At 47.1% G+C, this 13,024-nt stretch overlaps 1 non-coding gene across 1 annotated transcript; it reads left to right on the top strand.

Annotated features, from left to right (window-relative positions):
- Positions 1–7,366: 7,366 nt before the first annotated feature.
- On the top strand, positions 7,367–7,438 carry TRNAR-UCU (transfer RNA arginine (anticodon UCU)). The gene has a single exon. It is a non-coding gene; the product is annotated as a tRNA-Arg (tRNA).
- Positions 7,439–13,024: the final 5,586 nt, after the last annotated feature.

Genomic DNA, 13,024 nt, shown 5'->3' with positions numbered 1-13,024 from the left:
CTCCAGCTGCAAAGGAGAGCTGTGATTGGCTGGACGCACAGACACGATGTTGGACACGTGACCTGCAGCCGTTATTTAGCAGTGCAGAGAGAGACACTGACACTTGACGTTCCGTCTTGATAGAGAGAGGATCTGATTGTGAAGAGCTCCTCAGCGATACTCATATTATCTACAGTGTTTGGATTTGAGAGTCAATTTATTGATTGGCATTAATTCTCTATAATCTTCTACTGATAGTAATTGGAATTTCCAATTATTTTCTATATAAAGAAAAAATTTCTATATTTTCTTTAAAAAAAAAAAAAATGAACAGAATCGTCGTGGCGATTCTTGTCCTGTTGCTCCCTTGGGGGCTAAACAGAAATACCGTCATCCAATCCCCAGAGGTCCACATGGATCCCGTCATCCCATCCCCAGAGGTCCACATGGATCCCGTCATCCCATCCCCAGAGGTCCACATGGATCCCGTCATCCCATCCCCAGAGGTCCACATGGATTCCGTCATCCCATCCCCAGAGGTCCACATGGATCAGGAGGAGGGGATTGTGGAGACAAATACACAGCTGCCAGCGGAGATCCCGCTGATATTTAGAATCTTATACCCATGGGCTGTCCTGATATGTGTTCTCATTCTGAAGCACATCCTGCGCCAAAATTACCTGGCCAGAATATTAGGACGCTATTTAATGTTCCTGCAGCTGAGCGGATTAATTCATCTACTGATCGATATCTGGAACAGCGAGGGGACATCCTTTGAGAACATCATCCTAGAACTCATCAGCTGGTTTATGTTCCTGACCTGCACTCCATTCTGGTTTAGCTGGGTGGTCCTGATATGTGTTCTCATTCTGAAGCATATCCTGCACCAAAATTACCTGGCCAGAATATTAGGACACTATTTGATGTTTCTGGAGCTGTGTGGATTAATTCATCTACTGATCGATATCTGGAACAGCGAGGGAACATCCTTTGAGATCATCCTAGAACTCATTAGCTGGTTTATATTCCTGACCCGCACTCCATTCTGGTTTAGCTGGGCGGTCCTGATATGTGTTCTCATTCTAAAGCACATCCTGCACCAAAATTACCTGGCCAGAGTATTAGGACGCTATTTGATGTTCCTGCAGCTGAGTGGATTCGTTTATATACTGATCGATATCTGGAACAGCAGGGGGGCGGCCTTTGAGAACATAATCCTACCCCTGCTCATAAATGCTGGTGATTGGTACCAATGGATGATCACTGGGCTCTGGTCAGTCTGGTCCAAGGGGTGGGTGACCTTAGAGCACACAGTCCCATCCCTGCTTATAAATGCTGGTGATTGGTACCAATGGATGGTCACTGGGCTCTGGTCAGTCTGGTCCAAGGGGTGGGTGGCCTTAGAGAACACAGTCCCATCCCTGCTTATAAATGCTGGTGATTGGTACCAATGGATGGTCACTGGGCTCTGGTCAGTCTGGTCCAAGGGGTGGGTGACCTTAGAGAACACAGTCCCATCCCTGCTTATAAATGCTGATGATTGGTACCAATGGATGGTCACTGGGCTCTGGCCAGTCTGGTCCAAGGGGTGGGTGACCTTAGAGAACACAGTCCCATCCCTGCCTATAAATGCTGGTGATTGGTACCAATGGATGGTCACTGGACTCTGGTCAGTCTGGTCCAAGGGGTGGGTGACCTTAGAGAACACAGTCCTATCCCTGCATATAAATGCTGGTGATTGGTACCAATGGGTGGTCACTGGGCTCTGGTCAGTCTGGTCCAAGGGGTGGGTGGCATTAGAGAACACAGTCCCATCCCTGCATATAAATGCTGGTGATTGGTACCAATGGGTGGTCACTGGGCTCTGGTCAGTCTGGTCCAAGGGGTGGGTGACCTTAGAGAACACAGCCCCACCCGTACTTATAAATATTGTTACTGAACACCGGTCAGAATGCTTTCTGGGATTTATCACTATGCTGGTGGTACTGCTCCTAATATATTTCAAGCATTTCTACCGACTGTTCCGACAAACAAGTAGCAACATCATCCCACCAAGTGACGTCATTCTACCAGCAAGCGATGACACCATCCCACCAACATGTGAAAATGCGGAGATCACCATGGAGGAGACTGACTTTCTTATTCCCAGAGTCGCACCTCCTAGGGATCACATCCGTGCTCACATACGGGATTTATGCCGGCCAGTGAAGAAGCGTAGGCCATCCAAAGTTTTTAGAGATAGCAACATATTCCCAACGAGCGATGACATCCCTCCAACAAGCAAAAATGCAGAGAGCACCATGGAGGAGACTGACTTTCCTATTCCCAGAGTCGCACCTCCTAGGGATCACATCCGTGCTCACATACGGGATTTATGCCGGCCAGTGAAGAAGCGTAGGCCTTCCAAAGTATTTAGGGATAGCAACATATTCCCAACGAGCGATGACATCCTTCCAACAAGGGGAAATGTGGACAGCGCTATGGAAGAGACTGACGTTCCCGTTTCCAGAGTCGCACCTCCTCGAGCTTCCCTTCGTGCTAGGCTAAGCCAACGAATAAAGAAGCTCAAACAAAAATATGGTAAGGCACAGGAATATCTTTCCAAGAAAAAGAGTGACATCATCCCACCGAGTGAAAATGTGGACAGCGCTATGGGAGAGACTGATGTACTCGTGTTCCAGAGCTTAAGAAGCAGCTTATTGGTGGAGATACCCAACAGGGTGTCCCAAATCCATCACATTCCCATTTCCAGAGTTGCACCTGCTCGGGATTACCTACGTCCCTGGCTACGCCGGCGAATGAAGAGACGTAAACCACGAATGGTGTTAAAGCGCAGAAAATTTATCTTCCGAAGAAAGCGTGCCATCATCCCACTGAGTGATGACACCATTCCACCAAGTGACGTCATTCTACCACCAAATGCTGTCATCATTCCACCAACAAGCACAAATGCAGAGAGTGCTATGGAGGAGACCAACTCTCCCATTCCCAGAGTCGCATGTTCTAGGGTTAACATCTGGACTCGCATACGGGATTCAAGCCGGCCAGTAAAGAAGCGCAGGCCAACCAAAGTGTTTAGGGATAGCAAGGGAGTCGCACCTCCTCTGGATTACCTACGTGCCCAGCTAAGACGGCAAATGAAGAGATGTAAACCACCAATGGTGGTCAGACGCCAAAATTTCTTCCCACGAAAGAGGAAGCACCGGCCAACCAAAGTGTTCAAAGATGGCAACATAATCCCAACAAACGAGGACATTCTTCCAACAAGAGAAAATGCAGAGAGGACCATGGAGGAGACTGACTTTCCTATTCCCAGAGTTGCACCTCCTAGGGATCACATCCGTGCTCACATACGGGATTTATGCCGGCCACTGAAAAAGCGTAGGCCAACTAAAGTGCTTAGGGATAGCAACATATTCCCAATGAGCGATGACATCCTTTCAACAAGTGAAAATGTGGACAGCGCTATGGAAGAGACTGACGTTCCCTTTTCCAGAGTTGCACCTCCTCGGGATTACCTACGTGCCCAGCTACGACGGCAAATGAAGAGATGTAAACCACCAATGGTGGTCAGACGCAAAAATTTCTTCCCACAAAAGAGGAAGCACCGGCCAACCAAAGTGTTCAAAAATGGCAACATAATCCCAACAAACGAGGACATCCTTCCAACAAGAGAAAATGCAGAGAGAACCATGGAGGAGACTGACTTTCCTATTCCCAGAGTTGCACCTCCTAGGGATCACATCCGTGCTCACATACGGTATTTATGCCGGCCACTGAAAAAGAGTAGGCCAAGCAAAGTGTTTAGGGATAGCAACATATTCCCAACGAGTGATGACATCCTTCCAACAAGTGGAAATGTGGACAGCGCTATGGAAAAGACTGACGTTCCCGTTTCCAGAGTCCCACCTCCTCGAGCTTCCCTTTGTGCTAGGCTAAGCCAGCGAATAAAGAAGCTCAAACAAAAATATGGTAAGGCACAGGAATATCTTTCCAAGAAAAAGAGTGGCATCATCCCACCGAGTGAAAATGTGGACAGCGCTATGGGAGAGACTGATGTACTCGTGTTCCAGAGCTTAAGAAGCAGCTTATTGGTGGAGATACCCAACAGGGTATCCCAAGTCCATCACATTCCCATTTCCAGAGTCGTACCTGCTCGGGATTACCTACGTCCCTGGCTACGCCGGCAAATGAAGAGACGTAAACCACGAATGGTGTTAAAGCGCAAAAAAATTATCTTCCGACGAAAGCGTGCCATCATCCCACTGAGTGATGACACCATTCCACCAAGTGACGTCATTCTACCACCAAATGCTGTCATCATTCCACCAACAAGCACAAATGCAGAGAGTGCTATGGAGGAGACCAACTCTACCATTCCCAGAGTCACACGTTCTAGGGTTAACATCTGGACTCGCATACGGGATTCATGCCGGCCAGTAAAGAAGCGCAGGCCAACCAAAGTGTTTAGGGATAGCAAGGGAGTCGCACCTCCTCGGGATTACCTACGTGCCCAGCTACGACGGCAAATGAAGAGATGTAAACCACCAATGGTGGTCAGACGCAAAAATTTCTTCCCACGAAAGAGGAAGCACCGGCCAACCAAAGTGTTCAAAAATGGCAACATAATCCCAACAAACGAGGACATCCTTCCAACAAGAGAAAATGCAGAGAGAACCATGGAGGAGACTGACTTTCCTATTCCCAGAGTCGCACCTCCTAGGGATCATATCCGTGCTCACATACGGGATTTATGCCGGCCACTGAAAAAGAGTAGGCCAAGCAAAGTGTTTAGGGATAGCAACATATTCTCAACGAGCGATGACATCCTTCCAACAAGTGGAAATGTGGACAGCGCTATGGAAGAGACTGACGTTCCCGTTTCCAGAGTCGCACCTCCTCGAGCTTCCCTTTGTGCTAGGCTAAGCCAGTGAATAAAGAAGCTCAAACTAAAATATGGTAAGGCACAGGAATATCTTTCCAAGAAAAAGAGTGGCATCATCCCACTGAGTGATGTCCTCATTCCACCAACAAGCAAAAATGCAGAGAGCACTATGGAGGAGACTGCCTTTCCCATTCCCAGCGTCGCACCTACCAGGAGTGACACTAGGCCTTGGAGTGATGAAATCCTTCCAACCAAATACATGACCCCAGCAATGGGTTCCGGCCTTAGTCCACAATGGAGTACATTTACTGTCCATCCCAGCGTCGTACGTCGTAGGAAGAATGTGAACAGAACATTGGACAAGCCTGACGTTCCAATTCCCAGCTGGTATCAGTGGCAGTAGTGGTGGTGGGGGGGTATCAGTGGCAGTAGGTGGTGGTGGGGGGGTATCAGTGACAGTAGTGGTATGGGGGGGATTAGTGGCAGCAGTGGTGTGGGGGGGATTAGCGGCAGCAGTGGTGTGGGGGGGGGTCAGTGGCAGCAGTGGTGTGGGGGGATAAGTGGCAGCAGTGGTGTGGGGGGATCAGTGGCAGCAATGGTGTGGGGGGGATCAGTGGCAGCAGGGGTGTGGGGGGGATTAGTGGCAGCAGTGGTGTGGGGGGGATCAGTGGCAGCAGGGGTGTGGGGGGGATTAGTGGCAGCAATGGTGTGGGGGGATTAGTGGCAGCAGTGGTGTGGGGGGGATTAGTGACAGCAGTGGTGTGGGGGGGATCAGTGGCAGCAGGGGTGTGGGGGGATTAGTGGCAGCAATGGTGTGGGGGGGATTAGCGGCAGCAGTGGTGTGGGGGGGATCAGTGGCAGCAGGGGTGTGGGGGGATTAGTGGCAGCAATGGTGTGGGGGGGATTAGTGACAGCAGTGGTGTGGGGGGGGGTCAGTGGCAGCAGGGGTGTGGGGGGATTAGTGGCAGCAGGGGTGTGGGGGGATTAGTGGCAGCAGTGGTGTGGGGGGGATTAGTGGCAGCAGTGGTGTGGGGGGGATCAGTGGCAGCAGTGGTGTGGGGGGATCAGCTGGGTGCCACTCACTTGCAGACCACTTGGTACCCCCTCCTTGCTCGGTCTTGCTTAGGCAAACAGAGAGGATGGGCGGGGCCTGTGAGTGAAGGCGGAGCCGGAGAAGATGGACGGAGCAGGCGGGGACTGTGCCTGTGAGTGCAGGCGGTGACAGAGAAGATGGGCGGGGACTTGAGTGAAGGCGGACCCAGAGAAGATAGGGGGAGCGGGTGGGGACAGAGAAGATGGGCGGGGACTTGTGGGCGGAGAGGATGGGCGGAGCGGGCAGAGAGGATGGGCGAAGTGGGCGGGGACTGTCCCTGTGAGTGTGGGAGCAGAGGATGGGTGGAGAGGATGGGCGGGACTGTGTGGTGTGCCCGTGAGTGCGGGCGGGGAGAATGGGCGGAGAAGCTGGGACTCCACGTGAATGACTATCTCCCGAGCGGCGGCGGGCCCCCCTACAGTGGCAGAACTCAAGGGCCCAGTCGCAAATGCGATTGGTGCGACCCTGATAATTCTGCCACTGATTATAGTGTGTTATTGTATTGCAGTGTTATTATAGTGTGTTATTGTAGTGCAGTGTTATTATAGTGTGTTATTGTAGTGCAGTGTTATTATAGTGTGTTATTGTAGTGCAGTCTTTCTTTCTTTTTCTTTCCTTCTCTCTCCTTCCATCTCTTTCTTTTTTTCTTTCTCTTTCTCTTTCCCTCCACCCCTCTTTATTTCTTTCCTTCTTTTTTTCTTTCTGCCTTTCTTTATTTCCCTCCCTTTCTCCCTCCATCCTTCTTTCTCTTTCCTTCTATTCCCCCTCCAACTCAATCTCTCTTTCTTTCTTTCTCCCTCCATCTTTTTCTTTCTTTCTCCCTCCATCTTTTTCTTTCTTTCTCCCTCCACCTCTCTCTCTCTTTCTTTCTTTCTTTCTTTCTTTCTTTCTTTCTTTCTTTCTTTCTTTCTTTCTTTCTTTCTTTCTTTCTTTCTTTCTTTCTTTCTTTCTTTCTTTCTTTCTCTCTCCCCCATCCTTCTTTCTTTCTTTCCTTCTCTTTTTCTTTCTTTCCTTCTTTTTTTCTTTCTTCCTTTTTTTCTTTCCCTCCGCTCTCTCCCTCCATCCCCTTTTCTCTTTTTGTATTCCTTTCATTTTTTCCCTCCACCCTTCTTTCTCTTTTTTTCTCTTTCCTTCTCTCTCCCTCCATCTCTCTTTTTTTCTTGGCATCATCTCTGATCTCTATTGGACATCACTGACTTACCCTGCTCAGCGGGGGCGGGCCTTATAGAACAGAGGTCATGTATGGGAAGCACAGAGGCTTAGTGGTTAGCCTTGCAGCACTGGGGTTCTTGGTTCAAATCCTGACCAGGACACTATCTGCATGGAGTTTGCATGTTCTCCCTGTGCTTGCGTGGGTTTCCTCCGGGTTCTCCGGTTTCCTCCCACACTATAAAAGACATGCTACTTTTGCGTTGGTGGTGCAGTGGTGAGCATAGCTGCTTTCTAAGCAGATGACCCGGGTTCGATTCCCGGCCAACGCCATCTCCAAGATATCAGCCTCACCTTCTAAGTGCATTGAGTCCCCAGGGGGGAAAGTGCTATACAAATTAAGTGTTGAGTGTATATGAACGATGGAATTAAATTTAAACCAAAACGAATGAAGTGAATGTGTTGTATGTTTGTATGGATTTTATTAAACATTTTTGAATAACAGATTTCTTGCAGGTGGATGTGATTTTTTTTTTTTTGCATGAAGCAGTCTCTTTCCAAAAAAAAAACACGTTTGAAAAATTGCTGCGTAAATACCGTGTGATATAAAAAGTTGCAACGACTGCCATTTTATTCGCTAGGGTCTCTGCTAAAACAATATATACAGTTCCTTGCAAAACTATTCACCCCCCCTGGCTTTTTACCTATTTGTTACATTACAGCCTTTAGTTCAATGTTTGTTTTTTTATGAATTATATGTGATGGATCAGAACACAATAGTCTAAGTTGGTGAAGTAAAATTAGAAAAATTGGAAAAATGTATACATAAAACTATTTTTCAGAAATAAAAAACTGATAATTGCCATGTGCGTATGTATTCACCCCCTTTGTTATGAAGACCATAAAAAGCTCTGGTGCAACCAATTACCTTCAGAAGTCACATAGTTAGGGAAATGATGTCCACCTGTGTGCAATTGAAGTGTCATTACATATACAGTGGGGACGGAAAGTATTCAGACCCCTTGAATTTTTCACTCTGTTATATTGCAGCCATTTGCTAAAATCATTTCAGTTCATTTTTTTTCCTCATTAATGTACACACAGCACCCCATATTGTACACATAGAACCCCATATTGTACACACAGCACCCCATATTGTACACACAGCACCCCATATTGTACACACAGCCCCCCATATTGTACACACAGCACCCCATATTGTACACACAGCACCCCATATTGTACACACAGCACCCCATATTGTACACACAGCACCCCATATTATACACACAGCCCCCCATATTGTACACACAGCACCCCATATTGTACACACAGCACCCCATATTGTACACACAGCCCCCCATATTGTACACACAGCACCCCATATTGTACACACAGCACCTCATATTGTACACACAGCACCCCATATTGACAGAAAAACACAGAATTGTTGACATTTTTGCAGATTTATTAAAAAAGAAAAACTGAAATATCACATGGTCCTAAGTATTCAGACCCTTTGCTGTGACATTCATGTATATAACTCAGGTGCTGTCCATTTCTTCTGATCATCCTTGAGATGGTTCTACACCTTCCTTTGAGTCCAGCTGTATTTGATTGTTGACATTTTTGCAGATTTATTAAAGAAAACCTGAAATATCACATGGTCCTAAGTATTCAGACCCTTTGCTCAGTATTTAGTAGAAGCCCCTTTTGATGAGTCTTTTTGGGAAAGATGCAACAAGTTTTTCACACCTGGATTTGGGGATCCTCTGCCATTCCTCCTTGCAGATCCTCTCCAGTTCTGTCAGGTTGGATGGTAAACGTTGGTGGACGGCCATTTTTAGGTCTCTCCAGAGATGCTCAATTGGGTTTAAGTCAGGGGTCTGGCTGGGTCATTCAAGAACAGTCACAGAGTTGTTGTGAAGCCACTCCTTCGTTATTTTAGCTGTGTGCTTAGGGTCATTGTCTTGTTGGAAGGTAAACCTTCGGCCCAGTCTGAGGTCCTGAGCACTCTGGAGAAGGTTTTCCTCCAGGATATCCCTGTACTTGGCCGCATTCATCTTTCCCTCGATTGCAACCAGTCGTCCTGTCCCTGCAGCTGAAAAACACCCCCACAGCATGATGCTGCCACCACCATGCTTCACTGTTGGACAGGTGATGAGCAGTGCCTGGTTTTCTCCACACATACCGCTTAGAATTAAGGCCAAAAAGTTCTATCTTGGTCTCATCAGACCAGAGAATCTTATTTCTCACCATCTTGGAGTCCTTCAGGTGTTTTTTTTAGCAAACTCCATGCGGGTACAAACGGTGGGGATTGGTGCTGCGCTAATCCTGCAATGAACTGAAGTAGCTGGGTGTGCTGGGTGTCAGCTCCTGCCTACACTGAAGTGTGGGGTAATGGTCCAGACCCCGGCAAAAGATGTAACACTATGTGAACGTGCAGGTGATGAGTGCAAAAGCAAACAATGAAAATAAAAATAAAAATTGGAGCCTACCCCAGAAAACTGTGTGTGTATGTGTATAGCACAATTTAAATAAAAAGTAGAACTATAGTAAAGTCTACAATCAAATAAAGAAATAGTTGACTTCAATATGCTTGTGATTGCCACTAAGACATTTTAAACCAATATGAGGTGCTGTGAATAAATAAACGGAAATAAATTAAATGTAATCAACCGTGATTAGTATACTGAATGTATGGCTAAAAACTCAATAACATAAAAACAAAAAATTGCAAAATAATACAATGTTACAATGGATAGCCAAAGTGATCTTCATAATTGTGCATCATGCAGTAAGTGTCCAGCTGCCAGCAGGGGGTGCTGAAAATTCAAATAATACAGTTCAATAAAGGTGACTTTGTGCAACAAAAACCACTTCAATGCTTCCTTAGTGATGTCAGACAATCAAAACGTGCAGATAACAGCTGGATTTGAAGATCAGAAGAGTGGTGACTGTGCAGTGTATAGCAGGATTATCTCCATGCAGCGATCCTCTAGTGGTGGGTAATGGCCTCTTACCTCACTATACTGAGGTTACAGCATAGAGCAGAAAACGCTAGTGGTGTCTCCTGTGCAGGGGGGTCCTAGATGGTGGACTGTCATTTAGCAGACCTCAGATCCATAGGAAACATCATAGTAAAGTGAAGAGATGAAGATACCATATAGCTTACTATTTTGAGGTATATATCAGGCTTTATTCAACTAAAACATACAGGGTACTCACACAGTAGACAATGAACGGTACAATGTATCCAGACGAGCGGCGAGCTCGTACACTGTTAACAGTGGGCGGTGCCTGTCCCTACGCGTGGCGTCACGGGTCACGTGGTTACATCTTTCGCCGGGGTCTGGACCATTACCCCACACTTCAGTGTAGGCAGGAGCTGACACCCAGCACACCCAGCTACTTTATTTCATTGCAGGATTAGCGCAGCACCAATCCCCACCGTTTGTAGTTGCTATCTTACCAGGGTTTAAGGCTGGACCCCATTCGGTGCAAGCTGCTTCTCCCGACCCAAAACCACCTATACCATCACTGCTTGGTAGCGCAGGAATAACACTCCCTATATTGAAACTCCATGCGGGCTTTCATGTGTCTTGGACTGAGGAGAGGCTTCCGTCGGGCCAATCTGCCATAAGGCCCCGACTGGTGGAGGGCTGCAGTGATGGTTGACTTTCTACAACTTTCTCCCGACTGCATCTCTGGAGCTCAGCCACAGTGATCTTTGGGTTCTTCTTTACCTCTCTCACCAAGGCTCTTCTCCCCCGATAGCTCAGTTTGGCCGGACGGCCAGCTCTAGGAAGGGTTCTGGTCGTCCCAAACGTCTTCCATTTAAGGATTATGGAGGCCACTGTGCTCTTAGGAACCTTAAGTGCAGCAGAATTTTTTTTTGTAACCTTGGCCAGATCTGTGCCTTGCCACAATTCTGTCTCTGAGCTCTTCAGGCAGTTCCTTTGACCTCATGATTCTCATTTGCTCTGACATGCACTGTGAGCTGTAAGGTCTTCTATAGACAGGTGGGTGGCTTTCCTAATCAAGTCCAATCAGTATAATCAAACACAGCTGGACTCAAATGAAGGTGTAGAACCATCTCAAGGATGATCAGAAGAAATGGACAGCACCTGAGTTATATATATGAGTGTCACAGCAAAGGGTCTGAATACTTAGGACCATGTGATATTTCAGTTTATCTTTTTTAATAAATCTGCAAAAATGTCAACAATTCTGTGTTTTTCTGTCAATATGGGGGGCTGTGTGTACAATATGGGGGGCTGTGTGTACAATATGGGGTGCTGTGTGTACAATATGGGGGGGCTGTGTGTTCAATATGGGGGGCTGTGTGTACAATATGGGGTGCTGTGTACAATATGGGGTGCTGTGTGTACAATATGGGGTGCTGTGTGTACAATATGGGGGGCTGTGTGTACAATATGGGGTGCTGTGTGTACAATATGGGGGGCTGTGTGTACAATATGGGGTGCTGTGTACAATATGGGGGGCTGTGTGTACAATATGGGGGGCTGTGTGTACAATATGGGGTGATGTGTGTACAATATGGGGTGCTGTGTGTACAATATGGGGGGCTGTGTGTACAATATGGGGGGCTGTGTGTACAATATGGGGTGCTGTGTGTACAATATGGGGGGCTGTGTGTACAATATGGGGTGCTGTGTGTACAATATGGGGTGCTGTGTGTACATTAATGAGGAAAAAATGAACTTAAATGATTTTAGCAAACGGCTGCAATATAACAACGAGTGAAAAATTTACGGAGGTCTGAATACTTTCCGTCCCCACTGTACACACCTTTTTGAAAGGCCCCAGAGGCTGCAACACCTAAGCAAGAGGCCCCACTAACCAAACACTGCCATGAAGACCAAGGAACTCTCCAAACAAGTAAGGGACAATGTTGTTGAGAAGTACAAGTCAGGGTTAGGTTATAAAAAAAAAATCCAAATCTTTGATGATCCCTAGGAGCCCCATCAAAATTATTATAACCAAATGGAAAGAACATGGCACAACAGTAAACCTGCCAAGAGACGGCCGCACACCAAAACTCACGAGCCCGGCCAAGGAGGGCATTAACCAGAGAGGCAGCACAGAGACCTAAGGTAACCCTGGAGGAGCTGCAGAGTTCCACAGCAGAGACTGGAGTATCTGTACATAGGACGACAATAAGCCGTACGCTCCATAGAGTTGGGCTTTATGGCTCAGGCTGTTGTTCTCCCCCTACTGATATTTTCTACAAGGGGTCATGTCTAGATCTGGAACTCTGTTACTGCCCCGGAGAGAGGCCGGCATGTCCGATCTGCCCCACGCACCTGACTAATACCCCTGACTTTTGCACTATACGCCGCCATGAAAAGAAGTTACCTACTTTTTCAGCTCTGAAACAGTTTGCAGCAGTTTTAAGCTTTGTACCCCCCCCAGAATCTTTTTTCTTTTTTCCCGGGTGATCTCATATTCTGCAAGGACCATTAATCAGTTAAAAAGCACCGGAGGACTCATTGTATGTTCTGTGACACTCAGGGGTCCCTCTGTTTATTTCACCCCCATTGGCAGTTGCCATGATTATTTTTGGGAAGAAAGCACACCAAAGTTTGGGGGGGGGGGGGGGGGGTGTTGGGGATGTTGCTGGAGTATTGGTTTTTACTCCCTTTTGGGTCTTTTTAAACACTATTTTTTGTGAAATTTTATAATGCTTATGTTTTTTTTTTCTCAGGAATGTTTGCGGCTCTGATCTCTCTCCACCAGGTGGCGTAGGAGATCTTCCTGGTGATGTTCTCATACAAGCGAATACTGTGATGTCATCTCTGGAGATGCTCTGTCGCCCTCTGAGATATTTAGTGACATTATGAACACTCCTCTGACTATTTTGTCTTGGAATGTTCGGTTTGAACTCCAAGATCAAA

The sequence above is a fragment of the Aquarana catesbeiana genome, linkage group LG08 (genome assembly GCF_042186555.1).
Source record: "Aquarana catesbeiana isolate 2022-GZ linkage group LG08, ASM4218655v1, whole genome shotgun sequence".
NCBI lineage: Eukaryota > Metazoa > Chordata > Amphibia > Anura > Ranidae > Aquarana > Aquarana catesbeiana.
Note: the sequence above shows the minus strand (reverse complement) of the source record. Positions and strands in the feature narration are given on the sequence as shown.